We start from the raw sequence: 6,929 nt of genomic DNA, 5'->3' as shown, positions 1-6,929 counted from the left end.
TCTTCTTCTTGTTCTTCTTCTTCTTCTCCAGGCGATGTTGACACGTCGCTCCCTCCGGCCGCAATGCCAGGGACACGCTCCGCTGCCACTTATATAGTGACAATGGGGCGGTGTCACATGGTATATGTCACATGGGTTGGTCACATGGTGACCCCGCCCCCTTACGATGTCATAGTCCCCATGTGACATCAACCCATGTGACCAACCCATGTGACATATACCATGTGACCCCGCCCCATTGTCACTATATAAGTGACCGCACAGCGCGGCTCTGGCATTCCGGCCGGAGGGAGCGACGTGTCAACATCGCCTGGAGAAGAAGAAGAAGAACAAGAAGAAGAACAAGAACGGAAGGCGGCGACGGCGACAGCGACAGCGGCGACAGAAGACCGGGCCACCGCCTGTAAAAGAGCTACAAGAAGGCGCGGTGGCCCGGCAGAAGAACCGAAGGCGGCGACAGAAGAACGGAAGGCAGCGGCGACAGAAGACCGGGCCACCGCCTGCAAAAGAGCTACAAGAAGGCGCGGTGGCCCGGCAGAAGAACCGAAGAGGGGGGACAAGACCCCCGAAGTCGGGAGAAGAGGCCGGCGGCGGGGAGGAAGAAAGCCGGACTCCTCCGCTAGCAAAAGAGCTACACACACATAGCGGAGGAGTCCGGCGAGAAGACCCCCGAAGACGGAAGACCCCCGGAGCTGTGCAATAAAATATTTTTTCCCCTGTGTTGTGTTTTTTTTGTACTTTATTTCACAGGTGAATGGGTAGGGGTACATTGTACCCCATACTCATTCACATAGGGTGGGGGGCCGGTATCCGGGGGCCCCCTTCTTAAAGGTGGCTCCCGGATTCCGATAAGCCCCCCGCCCGCAGACCCCGACAACCAACGGCCAGGGTTGTCGGGAAGAGGCCCTTGTCCTCATCAACATGGGGACAAGGTGCTTTGGGGTGGGGGGGCCGCGCGGCCCCCCCTTCCCCAAGGCACCCCCCATGTTGAGGGCACGCGGCCTGGTACGGCTCAGGAGGGGGGGCGCGCTCGCTCGCCCCCCTTTCCTGGCCGGCCGGGTAGCGTGCTCGGACAAGGGTCTGGTGTGGACTTTGGGGGAACCCCCACGCCGATTTTTTTCGGCGTTGGGGTTCCCATTTAAGCCCATTCCAGGCGGCGGAGCCCGCGACGTCTCCTTCGCGGGCCCCGCCTACCTGTACACGCGCTCGAAATGGGCGGATTTGCCTCCGCCTTACGTGGGCGAGTCCGTTCATTTCAAAAGTTGAGCGGACTGTTTGGCAAACAGTTCGTTGAAACAGTCCGCTCGTGTGTGGGCAAGTCCGCTCATGCAAATTTTGAGCGGACTGTTTGCCGAAACTGTTTGACGAACAAGGTTGGGCAAACAGTCCGCGCGTGTGTACGCGGCCTAAGGCGCTGATCACCACCATTATAAGTATAGTGTCCGTGTGGACCTGTATCTTGATCACGGTCAGAACTATACTAGTGATCCCCGAAAAATGCAGCGTTAGCACGATCAGCCCCCCGATCACTAGACATGTGCAATTCATTTAACGAATTTCGACAAGTTTGTTAATTCCAAAATTTCAGAATTTTTCCGAATTTTTCCATTTCTGAAAATCCGAAAATAAGAATGAAATTTCGAAAATCTGAAATAATAACTAATAATAGCTATTAAATTATAGGTATTGGGATTTCTTTTTAAATTTGGCTGTTAGTGAACGTAACGAGTACGAATTTAATCCGAAGTTACGAAAATGTAATCCGAAGTTACGAATTATCCGAAATAACGAATGCTGTATCTAAACAAATGGGAGAAATTAATGATAAATAATAATAATAAAAAGGTTTTATTATTATTATTGTTACTTATTATTATTAGATCGTTACGTTCCATTTCCATAGATGCGGCATTTGTTATTTCAGATAATTCGTAACTTTGGATTAAATTTGTACTCGTTACGTTCACTAACAGCCAAATTTAAAAAGAAATTCCAATACCTATAATTTAATTGATATTATTGGTTAGTTATTATTTCAGATTTTCGAATTTTCATTCTTATATTCGGATTTTCAAATTTTCAGAAATGTAAAAATTCGGAAAAATTCAGAAATTTCGGAATTAACGAACTTGTCAAAATTCGTTACATTCACAAACAGCCAAATTTGCAAAGGAAATTCCAATACCTATAATTTAATAGTTAGTTATGCCGAATTTTACGGATTTTCTTTCTTTTTTTTTCTTTCAGATTTTCAAATTATCGGATTTTCGAATTTTGAAAATTCAAAAAAAAAATTGGAAATTCGGATATTATTCCGCCAGCTCTTGTATGTAGCGGAATACATCTTGCGTCTAAATTTGTGGGGAAATTTTGATTTAATTGGATTTATAACAGAATGTTGAAAATTATTATTAAATTTTTTTCAAAATTGTTGATTTTTTTTTTTTTTAATTATATAATAAAAAATAAAAAAAAACCCCAGAGGTGATCAAACACCACCAAAAGAAAGCTCTATTTGTGTGAAAAAAAAAAATGATATAATTTACATTTGGGTACAGTGTTAGATGACCACACAATTGGCAGGTTCAAAGAACAATGGGGTGGCAACTAGAAGTCGCATCGTCTAGGTGGTCCTGGAGCAGTAAGTAGATTGGCCACCACCAGCCTGGACTTCCTCCACCAGGGTGTGACCTTTTTGGGGGTTCAGGCTGAGGTTGCCACTCTACTTAAAGCTCCAGGACACCTAGACTTTTATAGGGACCACCCCATTGTTCTTTGAAGCTTTCTTAGGAACCAGGATGGGATCCATCCCCTGTCAGCACTCAGAAGCATCGACTACATATCCCTTTACCACCGGTACACACGCATTTCCTCGGGTCACCGTAAAGTAGCGCAGTGCTGAGTTGCACAGAATGGTCTGGTCATGAAGGGGGGGAAAGCCTTCCAGAGGTCAAGCGGTTAAAGTGGACTATTACGTCGTCACCTTGGGTGGTTGATTGTGTGCAGGTGCTCATGACGCCCTTCTATGAATATGATATTGACTACGTAAGGGAGATAGACTTACCTTTCAAACATCAATGTCACACACATCCATACACCTTCATGTACTGCCTGGTTTTACTGTCATCTGCCGACAAGACTCAGTTGGTAGTATCAGCTGCAGAAGGTTTGGATTTCCCATGGCCGCAGGCATGTACTGGCCATCGGGACTACCGGGAATTTCCCGGTGGGCCGATGGCTCAGTGGGCCACTCTGATGTAAGGGGGCTGGTGATGGGACACTCTGATGTAAGGGGGCTGGTGATGGGACACTCTGATGTAAGGGGGTGGTGATGGGACACTCTGATGTAAGGGAGGTGCTGATGGGACACTCTGATGTAAGGGAGGTGCTGATGGGACTCTCTGATGTAAGGGGGCTGCTGATGGGACACTCTGATGTAAGGGGGTGCTGATGGGACACTCTCATGTAAGGGGGTGCTGATGGGACACTCTCATGTAAGGGGGTGCTGATGGGACACTCTCATGTAAGGGGGTGCTGATGGGACACTTTCATGTAAGGGGGTGCTGATGGGACACTTTCATGTAAGGGGGTGCTGATGGGACACTCTCATGTAAAGGGGTGCTGATGGGACACTTTCATGTAAGGGGGTGCTGAAGGGACACTCTGATGTAAGGGGGCTGGTAATGGGACACTCTCATGTAAGTGGGCTGCTGATGGGACACTCAAAATGTAAGTGGGCCGGTCTGGATCAAGTCCAGGGCCAAATTTCTGTCCCAGTCCAGCCCTGCATGGCCGGTGTGAACACACAGATCGTTGGTTGGACCCTGCAGTTTTTCCAGGTAGGTTGGTACATTTGATAGCCTTGGAGGCCATATCCAGACCCCATCATGATGAAGATTGCAGGGCCAACCTGTGACCTTTTTGCTTGGGGCACTCTCCAGCCACCTTGTATACTTCGTAAGTGTGGTTTACAGGTCCCTCACCTTGAGACACCCAATGTTGGAATCTTGTCATCTGAAGACTCCTTGGGAGAATGCCCACCCGAAAACTGTTTGGTATGTACACCTTTCAGTATTTGTAGTGTTTTGTCCACCAGAGCGTGCCATCCAGACCACCACTGCGAATGGTTACTAGGGTTTTGGCCTTAATTATGGAGCCTGGCAGGTGTTGCTTTCTTCTGCATATTACCCTATGGGGCAACCATTGCAATACATTCATGTGGTCACAGATGTACTGAAGCCAAGCATAGAGACACTTTTGAAATGTATTGTGCACACCTTGTTGGAAAGGGTTGAAACACACTGGCCTGCGCACGCACCCAGGTCAGTTATGTCCCACACCAAAACCCAAACAACTTATCATGGAGGCACAGTGGTGTAGTGGTTAGCACTCTCATCCAAGCAGTAAGAAGAGTCGCTGGTTCAAATCCCAACCAACGACACTACCTGCCTGGAGTTTGCATGTTCTCCCTGTGCCTGCGTGGGTTTCCTCCTGGGTACTCCGGTTTCCTCCCACAATCCAAAGACATGCAGGTAGGTTAATTGGCTTCTGTTCAAAATTGGCCCTAGGATATGAATGGAGACCTTGGATTGTGGGCTCCTTGAGGGTAGGGACCAACATGAGTGTGCAATGTACAGGGATGGGGACAATTGTAGACACTCACTCAGGTTGAACTGGATGGACTGGTGTCTTTATTCAACCTAACTAACTTTGAAACTATGTGCACGCACTTCTCCTGCACTCAGCATGAGGTGAACCACCAGTGGCTCCTCACAAGCAACCAGGGATTCCATTCATCTACATGTAGCACCCTCTAGTGTGCTAGTGCAATGATGCGCGAAACCTTGGCACCCCAGATGTTTTGGAACTACATTTCCCATGATGCTCATGCGCTCTGCAGTATAGTTGTGCATCATGGCAAAGGTAATTCCAAAACATCTGGCATGCCAAGGTTCGCCATCACTGTGCTAGTGTATATAGTTGTAGAGTACAAAAATTTGGCTTGACTGAGAGCCAGGCCCGGGTTGAATCTAGGTCAGAAATTAGTGATTCAAGTAGGCTGGATGACTCAGCAAGCAGCATCTCTGGAGACTCCCCCTGCTTTCTGGAACCTTGGAGAAGCTTCCAGAAGTAGAGGGTGATCAAATACCACCAAAAGAAAGCTCTATTTGTGTGAAGTCTATAAGGAGCTGATTAGAGTATTGATTAGAGCCTCGGCCAATCCCCAGCAAAATGGGCCACCTCATAAATAGACATGAGTCATGTCTGCAGGGGCAGTGGGGTGGAAGATGAAGAAGGAGAACTGAGGAGGCTTTCGGTGGCCCTTGAGGGTGCCCCCTAGTCTGGGACAGGAGGTGACCTCCGGTCTGGGGCAAGTGTGCTCGAGGGACCCTCTACAACAAACACATAGAGGAATCCTTCCTGGAGGCATGGGAGCAAGGAGAGGACAGCAGGAGCAGGTCAGCACATCCGGGAGATCTCCTGAGAAATCAGGCGGGTGGGCTGGGGAGTGAGCGAGAGAGAGAGAGTGTCAGTCTGGGAGGACTGTGGAGAAGTAGCCAGGAGGGCTAGTGAAAGAGGCAGCTGCAGCCAGGCAGGTTGGCAGTGCCCGAAGAGGTGGTGCTGGGAACAGTAGCCACAGGTAAGCTGGACACTCGACTTTTGCTACACATTTAAAGGGGCCTTGGGCTCCTTCCTATAACAGGATGTTGCCCAAAAATCTGAGTGCCATGTCAGATTATTTTTATAAGTGTGCCAGTGGAGTTCTACAAGCACGTGTGCTGGAGGAAGCCGAGGAGTGTATATAGATTGTATATAGGAAGAGTTGTCCCTGAAGTTGTCTAAGTCAAGTGGGCATCCCATAATACTCCTACTCCCCATCCAAGTTTTAATCCCCTCAATATATTACAAAAAAAGTCCTGGAATGTTTTCTGACTTTGGGAGACTGAAAATTCGGTGTGCCTGGCTGTGTAGGGTGGCGGATCCAAGTTTTACCTATGGCTCCTTAGGGGCTGCGTTACATACAGTATACCAGACCCTTATCCTAGATAAGGGTCTTCTATAGATGTTAAGAATACCTCCCAACCACCCCTGATCCTGAGGGACCTTCCTGTAATTTCAACTAGGTCCCGGAGTTCTGGTCTGTGTCTTGGCACCCTATGCTGGAAAAAGTTCTGACACTAAAACAATTTTCAGGCAGCTGGCAGGGACAGATGCCAGCTTCTCCAGTGTCGGTTGGCAGGGGATCATACCATTGGAGAATCAGGGCACCCAGAAGCAGATGCAGGAGAAGTGCAGAGGCAGGACAAGGGGGAGCACAGGAATGCTCACGTGAGCAAAACAGTCCATAGAGCGTTGCCTAGCATTAGGACCCTGTGTGCATCTATACGAGCACGTGCGCATACACATGCTCGTACGAGCGCTCATGTGTGTGTGATCGTGCTTTTTTGATTGACTTTGACGCCCAGTAGCCTATTTAAAGCCTTACAGGACTTAGGTTTATTGCTGAGTGGTAGTCAGCTCCTTCTGCTTGTGGCCTTATCCTGCTTGTTCCTGAACCTCTGTTGCTGACTCTGGCTTGTGATCTTACCCTGCTTCTGGGTTGCTGTTCTAGTACTTCTGCTTGCTTGACCTTGGCTTGGCTTCTGACTCTTCTCCTGGTTCCCGGTTATTGCTGACCTCCGCCTGTCTGACTACACTTCGGAGATCCACTATCCGCCTGCTGCCAGCTGGTCTGCTTCAGCTCCGCATCTGCTACCAAGATATTCCAAACCAGATCTCCAACAGGCACCCGTGCCACTCTCTGCCCTGTTATACCCAGTCATCATCAGGGGAAACAGGACAAGTGGTGTACGGGCAGCCCTCTCATCAACTCGGTCTCGACTGTTGGTGACTTACATACAGTGTTGGCGATAAGCCTCCCTGAATTT

General features: G+C 48.7%; 1 protein-coding gene across 1 annotated transcript in view; it reads right to left on the bottom strand.

The window, feature by feature from the left end:
* The window catches only part of LOC143955465 (uncharacterized), a 230,834-nt gene that overhangs the window by 44,299 nt on the left and 179,606 nt on the right, over window positions 1-6,929 (bottom strand). The window lies entirely within an intron of this gene.

This window comes from Lithobates pipiens, unplaced genomic scaffold (assembly GCF_037356315.1).
Source record: "Lithobates pipiens isolate NorthernLeopardFrog02 unplaced genomic scaffold, aLitPip1_a1.2 Scaffold_35, whole genome shotgun sequence".
Classification (NCBI taxonomy): domain Eukaryota; kingdom Metazoa; phylum Chordata; class Amphibia; order Anura; family Ranidae; genus Lithobates; species Lithobates pipiens.
The sequence above is the reverse complement of the archived record's forward strand: the minus strand, read 5'-3'. Positions and strand labels throughout refer to the sequence as shown.